Source organism: Elephas maximus, chromosome 5 (genome assembly GCF_024166365.1).
Source record: "Elephas maximus indicus isolate mEleMax1 chromosome 5, mEleMax1 primary haplotype, whole genome shotgun sequence".
NCBI classification, from domain to species: Eukaryota; Metazoa; Chordata; class Mammalia; order Proboscidea; family Elephantidae; genus Elephas; species Elephas maximus.
In genome coordinates, this window is record NC_064823.1 from 40070383 (window position 1) to 40082677 (window position 12295).

The window sequence follows — 12295 nt, forward strand, 5'->3', positions numbered from 1 at the left end:
TAGATAAACTATGGTACATACACACAATGGAGTACTACACACAATAATGAATAATGATGAATCTGCAAAGCATCTCACAACATGGATAAATCTGAAGGGCATTAGCTGAGTGAAATAAGTTAATCACGGAAGGACAAACATCATATGAGGCCACTATTATAAGAATTCAAGAAAAGGTTTAAACACAGAAGAAAACATTTTTTGATGGGTACGAGGGTAGGAAAGGAGGGAGAGGGGAATTCACTAACTAGCTATTAAGGAATTATCTTAGGTAAAGGGAAGGATAACACACAATACAGGGGAACTCAGCACCACTGGACTAAACCAAAAGCTAAGAAGTTTCTTGAACACAACCAAACACTTTGAGGGACAGCATAGCAGGAGCGCAGGTCTAGGGACCATGGTTTCAGGGGACATCTAGGTCAATTTGCATAACAAAGTTTATTAAGAAAATGTTCAGCATTTCACTTTGGTGAGTGGCATCTGGGGTCTTAAAAGCTTGAGAGTGGCCATCTAAGATTCTTTAATTGATCCCAACCCACCTGGAGCAAAGGAGAATGAAGAACACCAAAGACACAACAAATATTAGCCCAAGAGATAAAAGGAGCCACATAAACCAGAGACTCCATCAGCCTGACACCAGAAGAACTAAATGGTGCCCAGCTACCACCAATGACCACCCTCATAGGGAACACAACAGAAAGCCCCTAATGTAGCAGGAGAAAAGTGTAATGCAGAACTCAAATTCTAGTAAAAACACCAGACTTAATGGTCTGACTGAGACTGGAGGAACCTGAGAAGAAATGGCCCTCAGACTTTCTGTTAACCCAGAACTAAAACCATTCCTGAAGCCAACTCTTCAAAGAATAGACTGGACTGTTAGACATAAAATGATACTCACGAAGAGCGTACTTCTTAGTACATACAAGTAGTTGCACGAGACTAAAAGGGCAGCTCCTGTCAGGAGGTGAGATGAGAAGGCAGAAAGAGATAGGAACTGGTTAAATGAATGTGGGAAATCCTGGATGAAAAGGAGGAATGTGCAGTCATATTATAGGGTTAGCAGCTAGGGTCACATAACAATGCATGTATAAATTTTGCAGGAGAAACTAACTTGAACTGTAAACTTTCACCTAAAGGAAGATAAAAAAAAAAGAGTGGTTCAAGAAGACAAAGTGAAGTGGTATAATGAAATGTGTAAACCTGGACTTAGAAAACCAAAACAGAAGAATATACTGAGAATTTCTCAAGCTGAAAGAAGTGCAGAAAAAATTGAAGACTCAAGTTTCAATATTGAAGGATTCTATGGGCAAAATATTGAACGACATAGAAAGCATCATAAGATGTAAGGAATACACAAATTCACTCTATCAGAAAGAATGGTCGACATTCAACCCTTTTAGGAGGCAGCATATGATCAAGAACCAATGGTACTGAAGTAAGAAGTCCAAGCTGCACTGAAGGCACTGGCGAAAAACAAGGCTCCAGGAAATGACCGAATACCAGTTGAGATGTTTCAATAAATGGATGCACTGCTGGAAGTGCTCACTCATCTATGTCAAGAAATTTGAAAGGCAACTAATTTGCCAACTGACCAGAAGAGACCAATATTTGTGCCTATTTCAAAAAAAGGTGATAAAAAGGAATGTGGAAATTATTGAGCAATATCGTTAATATCACATGCAAGTAAAATTTTGCTGAAGGTCACTCAAAAGCAGTTGCAGCGGTACATACATAGACAGGGAATTGCCAGAAATTCAAGCTTCAAGATTCAGAAGAGGATGTAGAATGAAGGATATCACTGTGGCTGTCAGATGGATCATGGCTGAAACCAGAGAATACCAGAAACATGTTTACCCATGTTTTATTGACCATTTGACTGCATGGATCGGAACGAATTATGGATAACATTGCAAAGAATGAGAATTCGAAAACACTTAATTGTGTTCACGGGGAACCTGTACATAGGCCAAGGGGTCGTTGTTTAAATAGAGCATGAGGACACTGCATGGTTTAAAATAAAAGGTGTGCATCAGGGCTGTGTTCTTTCACTATAGTTATTCAGTTTGTGTGTTAAGCAAATCACCCCAGAAGTTGGACTATAGGAAGAGGAACATGGCATCAGCATTGGGGGAAGACTCATCAACAACCTGCATTATGAAGATAACACAACCTTGCTTGCTGAAACTGAGGAGGACTTGAAGCACTTACTGATGAAGATCAAAGACTACAGCTTTCAGTATGGATTACACCTCAACATAAAGAAAAATTCTCACAACTGGACCAATAAGCAACATCATGATAAATGAAGAAAATATTGAATATGTCAAGGATTTCATTTTACTTGGTTCCACAATCAACATCCATGGAAGGAAAACCTAAAACCCACTGCCGCTGAGTCGATTCCAACTTATAGCGACCCTATAGGACAGAGTAGAGCTGCCCAGTAGAGTTTCCAAGGAGTGCCTGGTAGATTCGAACTGCCGACCTCTTCATTAGCAGCCATAGCATTTAACCACTACGCCACCAGGGTTTGCAAATATGGAATGCTTCATGAATTTGCGTGTCATCCTTGCGCAGGGGCCCTGCTAATCTTCTCTGTATCATTCCAATTTTAGTATATGTGCTGCCGAGGCGAGCACTCCATGGAAGCAGCAGTCAAGAAATCAAACCACATATTGCTTTGGACAAATCTGCTACAAAATACCTCTTTAAAGTGTTAAAAAGCAAAGATGTGACCTTGAGAACTAAGATGCATCTGATCCACATCATGGTATTTTCAATCACCTCATATGCATGCAAAAGCTGAACAATGAATAAGGAAGACAAAAGAAAAGCTGATGCATTTGAATTATGGTGGTTGGAAAGAATACTGAATATACCATGGCCTGCCAGAAGAACAAACAAATGTCTTGAAGAGGTACATCAGGATAATTCTTAGACGCCAGGATGGCTGGACTTCATCTCAAGTAGGTGGACATGTTATCAGGAGGGACCAGTCCCTGGAGAAGGACGTCATATTTGGCAAAGTGAAGTGTCAGCAAAATGGAGGAAGACCCTCAATGAGATGGACTGACACAGTGGGCTGCAATAATGGGCTCAAAAATAGCAACAATTGTGTGGATGGCACAGAACTGGGCAGTGTTTCGTTGTGTTGTACATAGAGTCGCTGTGAGTTGGAACTGACTCTACACCAATTAACAACAATAACAGCACCATTTGTTAAGTGACTACATTCTAGCTCATACCAATCAGAGAATGAGTGCATCACCACCGGCACCTAAAGTGGCTCCTAGTTTCAAAAATAGATCCAGCATATCTGAAGGAGATAGTCACCTTAACAAAAAACCATGCCTGGATGCAATTTCAACTCATGGCAATTCTGTCTCATGGTCAGTGAAAACCTATGGATAAGAGCAGAATGTTGTCTGATATAGTGCCGAGAGATAGGTCCTCCAGGTTGGAAGGCACTCAAAATATGATGAGGCAAGAGCTGCCTCCTCAAAGTAGCTTCGACCTTAATGGCCTGGATCGAGTAAAGCTACTAGGACCTTCATTTGCTGATGTGGCATGGCTCCAAATGAGAAGAAACAGCTGCAAACATCCATTAATAATCAGAACATGGAATTAAATGTTAAAATACAAAATATTACGGTCAGTAATTTTATCTCAAGCTCTTTAGGGTAACACTCTTAATTAGATAAACTTCAAGGAGCTTTATAAATTGCAATAAAAACCTGTGCATAGGACTCCTCAGACTTCCTGAGATCCCCTCTGGGGATAGATAGTGCAGACCCTTAAGTACTGAAATAGTCTGCACTCACACAGAACTCAGCAAATGAAAGTTGATTTACTGGCATCAACAAACAAATTGATGGTTCAGAGTAATAACGGCAGGAATCTCTTGTTTTAGTCTGGCTATTTGGAGAATTTCTCAAGCATGCTCAAATGTGAAGGAATAGATTATTTTTTCCTCTTGCTTTGCCTTAGGTTTTTGTTGTGTGAGTCTCCCAGCTAAAAGCCATCTTCTACCCTCCTCTAAAATTCCATTTCTGTATCTTCATTTTCTAGAGCCCTGGTGATACAGTGGCTAAGAGCTATGGCTGCTAACTAAAAGGTCAGCAGTTCAAATCAACCAGCGGCTTCTCAGAAACCCTGTGCGGCAGTTCTACTCTTTCTTTAGGGTTTCTGTGAGTTGGAATCAACTCAAATGGCAATGGGTTGTCTGGTTTTTTTGTTTGTTTGTTTTGTTTTGTTTTTATAGTATCGTAGTCTGTCCTATAGGGTCTCTATGAGTCGGAATCGACTTGACGGAACTGGGTATAGGAGCTCTGGTAGTGCAGTGGATAAAGTACTTAGCTACTAACCAAAAGGATGGCAGTTTGAACCCCCCAGCTGCTCCAAGGGAGACGGATTTGGCAGTCTGCTTCTGTAAAGACTACAGCCTCAGAAACACCATGGGGCAGTTCTACTCTGCCCTACAGGGTCACTGTGAGTCAGAATCAACTCAAGAGCAGTTGGTTTGGATAACATAGTATGCGTACATTTTAAAACATACATCGGATCATGATACTCCTCAGCTCAAAAGCCTGCAAAGGTTCTCCCACCTGATGCAAAGAAAAAGCCAAAATCTCCAGTTCACTCTCTGACTTCACCCTAAAGAATCTCCTCCCCTCTCCTGTCACTTTATCCCAGCCAAGGTTCCTGGCTATCCTCAAACACTCTAGGCCTTTGCTCTAACTCTCAATATTGCTGCAGAATTTACTGAGTTTTTTTTTGTTTTTAATTGTGTGTTTTAAGAAGAGGTACCCCTACCACTACCTTCATATAAATGCAACTTGGGCAGTTAGCGCCACCTCTGTCCGTTCCAGCACTAGCAGCCAAGCCTATCAGATATTTTCTCTGTAGATGTTGTGGAAGAGTTTAATAATTCTCAACAAACTTTTCAGATTCAGTAATACCATCCTAATTGTACAGCAGATATGCTTTAATTCAGTCATTGGTAACAAATCAATTTCATGGTATTAAAAATTGTATGGTATTGCAAATCATTTTTTAAAAAAGTTGCTGTTGAATCAGTTCTGTCTCATGGTGACTCCATGTGTGTCAGAGTAGACCTATGCTCCATACGGTCTTCAATGGTTGATTGTTAGGATGCAAATCACCAGGCCTTTATACCGAGGCACTTCTGGGTAAACTCAAAAATGTCCAACCTTCCTATTAGCAGCTGAACGTGTTACCTATTTGTGCCTCCCAGGAACTCTTTGCAAAATTGATACTCTTTGCCATTAAAAAAAACATTACCTAGGTACAAAAGTTGACCACGTACCAGCAGGCCTCAGAACAGAATTCCAGTGCTTAGCCTAACCAACTATTTATGCTACTTCACATATAAAGAAAAATATTAGAAAAAAAGTGTTTAGAAGAAAAGTAAAAAGGATGATGAAAAAAAGAAAGAAAACTTTAGGTGGTTTGAAACTGATGAAAAGCCGAGTTGAAATTCTCAAGCTCCCAAAATATTATTTTCAACAGGAAAAATGTGAACATTTGATAACCTTACTATCAGGTGTTTTGAGGGGTTTTTTCTTTTGTATATTTATTTTGCAACTACTTGAGTGCTGTTACTTAATGGTAATTATTTTGAATGTTGCTGCTGTTTTGAGAATATTTTAGTGGATGGTTATTTTCCTATGAACATGTATTGTCAAAAGCGTTGCACACTCGAGAGTGATCTTATTACATTCTAGGACCAGCTTTTTTTCCCCCAAGAGTAATAGTCAATAATTGTATAATGCTAGTCAACAGAAAAACAGGATTCACTTAAGAGAATTTGTTTCTCGGTTAGCTTTGCAGAGGCACACTTATTCCACTGAGAATAGGGTACCTGCGCGGACATCCACTCAGAGAAGTAATAACTTGCCAAATCCTCCTCATCAACGTGTATCCTTTTCTCAATTAATTCAAGATTTCCAGTTTGTTTACTTTCATCTCCAAAATAGCAACAACTTCCTTTAATATTTCAGACTGTCTGGCATTTAAGAAACTGATTGATGAATGTTCAATTGCACTCAGAGGGCGACAGCAGTTCTCATCACCCGTAATTCATTAGCATATAATGGAAATGGCGTGCCAATCAAATTAAAGTTTCATGTGATAAGGGCCCTTTGTTATTGATTGAGGTTTTCTTCTCAGCAGCTATGGTAACTGCTTTTAATTGCAATGAGTACTTTGCCTGAGTCCAAGTTGTTTTTATTCCTTTTCCCTCCTCAGGAAAGTCGTATTCTTATTCCATGCCTACGCAGCTCTGAGCATCATTTCGCTACCAATCTTGCTTTCAGCTGCATGTTTCTGTTTTTCCTCCTTTTCATCTGTTTGCATTATTCATTGCTGGCCTACAGCAAAATAATGGAATGTGTAGCATATGGAAACAGAAAGAGAAGAACATCCCTTCGCAGAATTCATGTTGTATACATTTAAATGCTTTCGGCTTTAAGAAACTGCCATACCAAAATTAAAGCTATTTGCATATATGCTAACCACTATATAGAAGCCCTGGTATCGCAGTGCTTAAAGCCCTTGGCTGCTAACCAAAAGGTCGGCAGCTCAAACTCACCAGCCGTTTCACGGGAGAAAGATATGACAGTCTGCTTTTGTAAAGATTTACAGCCTTGGAAACCCTATGGGGCAGTTCCACTCTGTCCTATAGGGTTGCTATGAGTCAGAATTGACTTGACAGCAGTGGGTTTTACATACCATATGGCATAATGCCACTACGTGGAGGATAATCACCAAAAATCCATGTCCATGTTTTCAGAAAGGCATAAAAATATGATTTATATACATTTCTGTTGTGCTTTTTGAAACAAGGGTTAAGTAACAAAATAAAACATGTCCCATTTTGTTTATCCTTTTAGGCCTCACAACCGAGTATGTCTTTAGTCTGCAAACATTTAAAATTTTTAACTTCAACATTTCACCACAGAAGACATCTGAAGGTTATCCTCTTCCCTTTACTCTAATAAATTCTGTAACTCCGAGCTTGATCAAAGCCCTCCTGTCTTAACTCTAACAATGTAAAGGAAGAAACCTTCAAATTGAAGTCATTTAGAATTCCTCAGTAGTTGAAATGTTTTTCATAGACACAATCAAACCTTCTTTAAAGTTGCAATTAATTCTTAGTTAGGGGAAAAATTCCATATGGAATAAAATTCTCTTTGGAAATCATGTGTTTGCATTCCTGCTGTATGATTATTCTTACCACACCAGAAACTTCTTAATTAATTGCACTCCGCATGGGTACACTAAAACAGATGTAAATAAGTGCTTTTTATAACCATTAACTTTCACAACGGGCTTCTTCACCAGAACTGGATGGCTAAATTGTTGAGAGGCAGCTGAGGGTGTGGGCGGCTGAAGGCTAACTCTTCAGGGGGGCTCCCTCCTCATTTGCATAGGCAGTTTGTTCTAAATCCAACAAATGGGCAGAAAGACATTTCCAAATGCAAAGGCTCCCGAGTCACCCGTGTTGGAGAACAAATTGGACTTACCGTGTTGAGTTTTGAGTGGTGATTATATAATTAGTGCCGTGACTTGAGGGAAACCCACCCCTGAGCTAATTTGCTTTGCTGCTGCTTTTTTTTTTTTTTTTAAGTTGGCAAGAAAGCAAGACTACTGAGAGCTCAAACCAATGAAAAATGTAAGAGTGAGAAAAATTAGAGTGGAAAGAACTAATAAAAACAAAATACAGGAAAAGGTCTTGTAAAGAATCCAAGAGAAGTCGACCTGGCCAGATGCCAATCGGCATTGATTTGAGGGATGGAATTCGTTAAGGAGAGAGCACGCCGTGTCTTCTAGGAACTGCAGTGCGCAGCGCGGTGGAAGAGACGAGAGAGTCCATCTGTGTACACTCGAATAGCAGAGTATTAATTTCAAGTAGTCCTGTTAACAGGCTTTTTGAGGTCGCTTGGGGGGAAAAAATAGCAAAAATATTACAGCTACACAAATGGGAATCTATTGTGCCCAACGTTCTTTAATAGAAACGGGTATGCCTCTTTGAATTACGTTTTTCGTCCTGACTTGACTTCTACATTAGCGGGTTACCAAATGATCTGAGTGAATCAGTCAGTCTTAGAGGATGATCTCCTTCCTCTCAGCCAGGGAGATTGTCCAGAAGCAAAAAGGAAACCTGCACTTCAGGGTAATGCAAATTAAACTTGGAACATGTTTTTTTTTTTTTTGATGAATCCAGGTAAGTATTATGTCAGAGATAAGAGTCACTCATGGAAAAAGAAAGCATATCAAGGCACAAACCAACACACAGCAATGAGAGCTACCAAATGAAATTCAATCTGTGAGATATGAGACCCTGGGCTATTAAAAATATTCATTCAAAGTGTTTCAGAACTAGATAGCGGTGATGGTTGCAAAACATTGTCAACGTACTAAAGGCCACTGAGTTGTATGCTTTAAATGATTAATTTTATGTTTTGTGAATTTCACCACACATACACACACAAAAAAAAAAAGTTAATTAAAACTATCCATCCATTCTTCCTCTCCCAGGCTTTAAGCAGCATGTGCTTCTCAGAAGAGCACACCCCCTCAGGATCTCACGCGCACCATCTGACTGTGGTTTCGGAGGCCTTCTCAGCTTCACAATCTAATAGTAATATCAATAACAACAGCTACCCGTTATTAAATGCCAAACACTATGTACTTTACGTAACCATCCCTAATTCCCAAAATATTTCTATAAGCTGCATGTTAGCTCCATTTTCACAAATGAAAAACTGGGCCTGAGGGAGGTTAAGTCACATGCCCAAAGTACAAAGCTAGTTAGTGTAGACCCAGAATCCAAACCCAGATCTGTCTGACCCCAAAGCCTAAGCTCTAATTATCATCCCCATCTGTTTTGACAAGACACATTTGTTCTGACCTCTATGTTCTCTCTCTCTCTAGATAACAAGAACAAAACCAGCACATTGGGGTGCCATACCTTCTGAACATCCTTCCCATATCTCCATTTTGCAAAGGTCTCTTGTTTTTCCTTAAGTAAAGCCAAACGGCAGAGTCCCTAAGTGGTGAAAATAGCTAACCTGCTCATCTGCCAACTGAAAGGTTGGGGGATCCAGTCCACCCAGAAGCACCTCGTAAGAAAGGCCCGGCAATCTACTTCCAAAAAGTCAGCCACTGAAAACCCCCTGGAGCACACAGAGTCAACAGAAGTCTATGTCAACTTGACAGCAACTGGTTTTAAAACCGAACAGCTCTACCTTTACCACTATCCATAAAGTAAGATTATTTCAGCTTCACAGAATTTTATAACTCTGATTGAAATGATGGGACCAAAGTTCAAATACACATGTGAAAATGACTACATTACAACTGTTATATATGAGATCTACACATGATCATACAAAGAGAAGGTTCCATCTGTCTCTGTGACTTCAGCCGTCCCATCTTTTGTGAAGGTCTTCCTAGTTTACAAGTATAATTCCTGAATTTAAAACATATTGCTGCACACACACAGACACAAAACACATACACACAGAGAGAGACACACGCACACACTTCAAAAATTTATCTATGTATTGGCCCTTTATCTTTCCAAATACATGACAATGGAGGATTTAGAATATTAGTGGAACTCAATAACTATTTATTATCATTAATTAGCTGAATGCCTCAGGAAAGGCTAAGGAAAAGGAAAAAGAAATTTGGTTTACAAAAACATATGATTAGGCCTTCCTGCTGACATCCTCTTTTTGATGAAAGAATTTGGCATTTGGGCTCACTGAGAAACTCCATTCTGGTGGCTGTTTTCTTTAACGCAAGCTGATCTCTATACTAAAAGAGAAAGGCAGTTACAAGATATTAGTATAAAATCAGAATTAAACTGGAATTCCCCACATTGTATCCATTTCAAATCATGTGACTTCCTCTTTAAATCCTCTTTCTTGGGGTTCTTTCCTTCCTTCATCATTTAGGCAGTAACTTCTTGCCAGGCTTTTTAGTTAGTCATCTCCAACTTACTCAGGGAAGTGAGAGCTGTTAAGAGCTGTTCTGGTGTTCTGGGATTTGTATTTAGAAGATTCCCTTTCAGTATTTGATAGCCTCAGAGCTGAAACGGCTGTTACACACCACTCATCACCAACAGTGTCAGAAGTTGTATCAGCATCTTCAAAAAGAAAGTCAGTACATTTTCAGTTAAAAATAGCCATATTCTAAGCTCACCTAGGTTCCCTGCATGACTTTTTTCAGTTGAAGTGAAAACATCTTTTGAACCGGTGTTTGACATACTCAGTAATTCCTATCAGGTGTAAAGCACCATTGTTTTATTTCAAGAAGTCAGCATTCCCCAAGCAGTGGTCAACCCCTGAAAGGTCTTAAGGTTTGGCTTGGCTAGCATCCCAAAATGTTATTCTAAACTCCAACAGATCTTTCACTAGGAGAATATGCACCAAGCCACGTTTACATTGGTACAATGGCTATTTGGTTTGGTTAAAAATCATAGCGTTCCCACTTATGCTATAAAGCACAGCACGAAGAAAAACACCAACACGTATAACAATTATAGTTAATGTAAGGACAGTTTCTAGTACAGATGGTATGTAATGCTCAGACCTCTTTTAAAACTAATAACGTCAAGGGGGGTAGGGAGAGTAGAGATACCGATTCGTTCTTTAGGCTATAAAAATTCTATACCTATAGGGCCTCTGAGAATTGACTTGATTTTTCACAGATCTAAAGAATAGAAAAAGAAGTGATGATGGCCTTTTGTTCATAGAAGCAAACTTCCAGTACTGAATGACCATTTGGGGAGTAGAGCAAAGTACGGTTTTAATTCTGCCTTGGATTAAATCCTGAGTAAAGTGACATAGCTCAGGCTGCACTACCTATGCATATTCTTCCCCTCAGTCCACTGAGACTGGAATTGTGAAGGCTTTGACGCTGGATTCTAAAAGAGTTAGTCTAGGTGAAATCTAGATTTCTAGATGAAATCTCAAACATCTCATATAAATTAAATCTGATCTTGATTTGCTAGGAAGAAATCACCCAGATTGTCTGTTTTCTAATTTTTCTTCCCAATTTCTTGACTGTACACTCTTCATTTCAAAGAAAAGTGTGTCATGACTCTGCAATTTTGTACATTGAACCTATCAGTGTTCTCATCGTTATATCACTTGTACATTCTGTTACCATGAAATAAATTTCAACTCCTTGGGAAATTGTAGATTGATTAATAAGAAATAGAGTATGATTTGGAAATTGTTTACAAATTCTATTTATATAATTTATAATTAAGAGACTCAGCAAACAAATCATGGCATCATCATCACCAATGACTTCAAGAACGAGCACATCGAGTGGGTTTGGATGAAGCTGTTAATGACAGCTGGGACAGAGGCTTCAACGGCAATGGGTTTTGGTTTGGGACAGAGGCTTAGTTCACTGGATTTTCACTTCTTGAGACATGGAAACATGTAGTGAATAAATCAAGTGTAAATGGCTTCACCTTGGCCTCCAATGATCAACACCCTGAAGTAACTGTGTATTTAACGCAATCAGCAGGCTCCAACATCATAGCCTAGGGCCCCAGAATAGAAGGAGACTCCCAGCCAGCTTTGAAGGACATCCATATAAGAAGGTTTCAGAATGCAAAGAAGGCATATTGGGAGACAGAATATCTAGTCATATTTCCAGGCCAGACTTACCAGGCCAGAGCCAGGCCTCTCAACCCTGTCCCTAGTCTATGGTGTTGTCTGCTATTCCTACAGAGGTTTAGTAAGGTTTACAAATCATAGGGAGGGCAGAAACGTTACGCCAACAGGAGGTTTCTGGCCTTCTGTCGTTTATATTTCAAGAAACCTAAGAGAAAACATCCGAACTACCCTGAACAACCAAAGAGGAGGAACGAGACACTTTGCCAAACAATCCCATCACAGGTGAAATGCAGTCAAGCAATGTCACCTATGTAAGTTCTTCCTCAAAGTGTGCCAGAATGAGAATAATACATGATCGCTGTTTAAGAACAATAATGTGTGAAGCAGAAAGAAGGAACCCTTGTACCTCACAGACTCTTCATCCACTGGACATAACAACTGCACCGTAGCATGCTCGGTGAAGACAAATGAACTCAAACAATAAGGCCTGTAAAGGGTTTAGTGCCGAGCACTTAATAAAACAAAACCTGTTGCCGTCAGGTCGATTCCAACTCATAGCGACCCTATAGGACAGAGTAGAACTGCCCCCATAGGGTTTCTAAGACTGTAATCTTTACAAAAGCAGACTGCCA

The 12295-nt window shown here is 39.7% G+C and overlaps 1 non-coding gene across 1 annotated transcript; it reads right to left on the reverse strand.

The window, feature by feature from the left end:
* Window positions 1-2535: 2535 nt before the first annotated feature.
* On the reverse strand, window positions 2536-2642 carry LOC126077630 (U6 spliceosomal RNA). Its single transcript, XR_007517802.1, has one exon. It is a non-coding gene; the product is annotated as a U6 spliceosomal RNA (small nuclear RNA).
* Between the last annotated feature and the right edge of the window lie 9653 nt (window positions 2643-12295).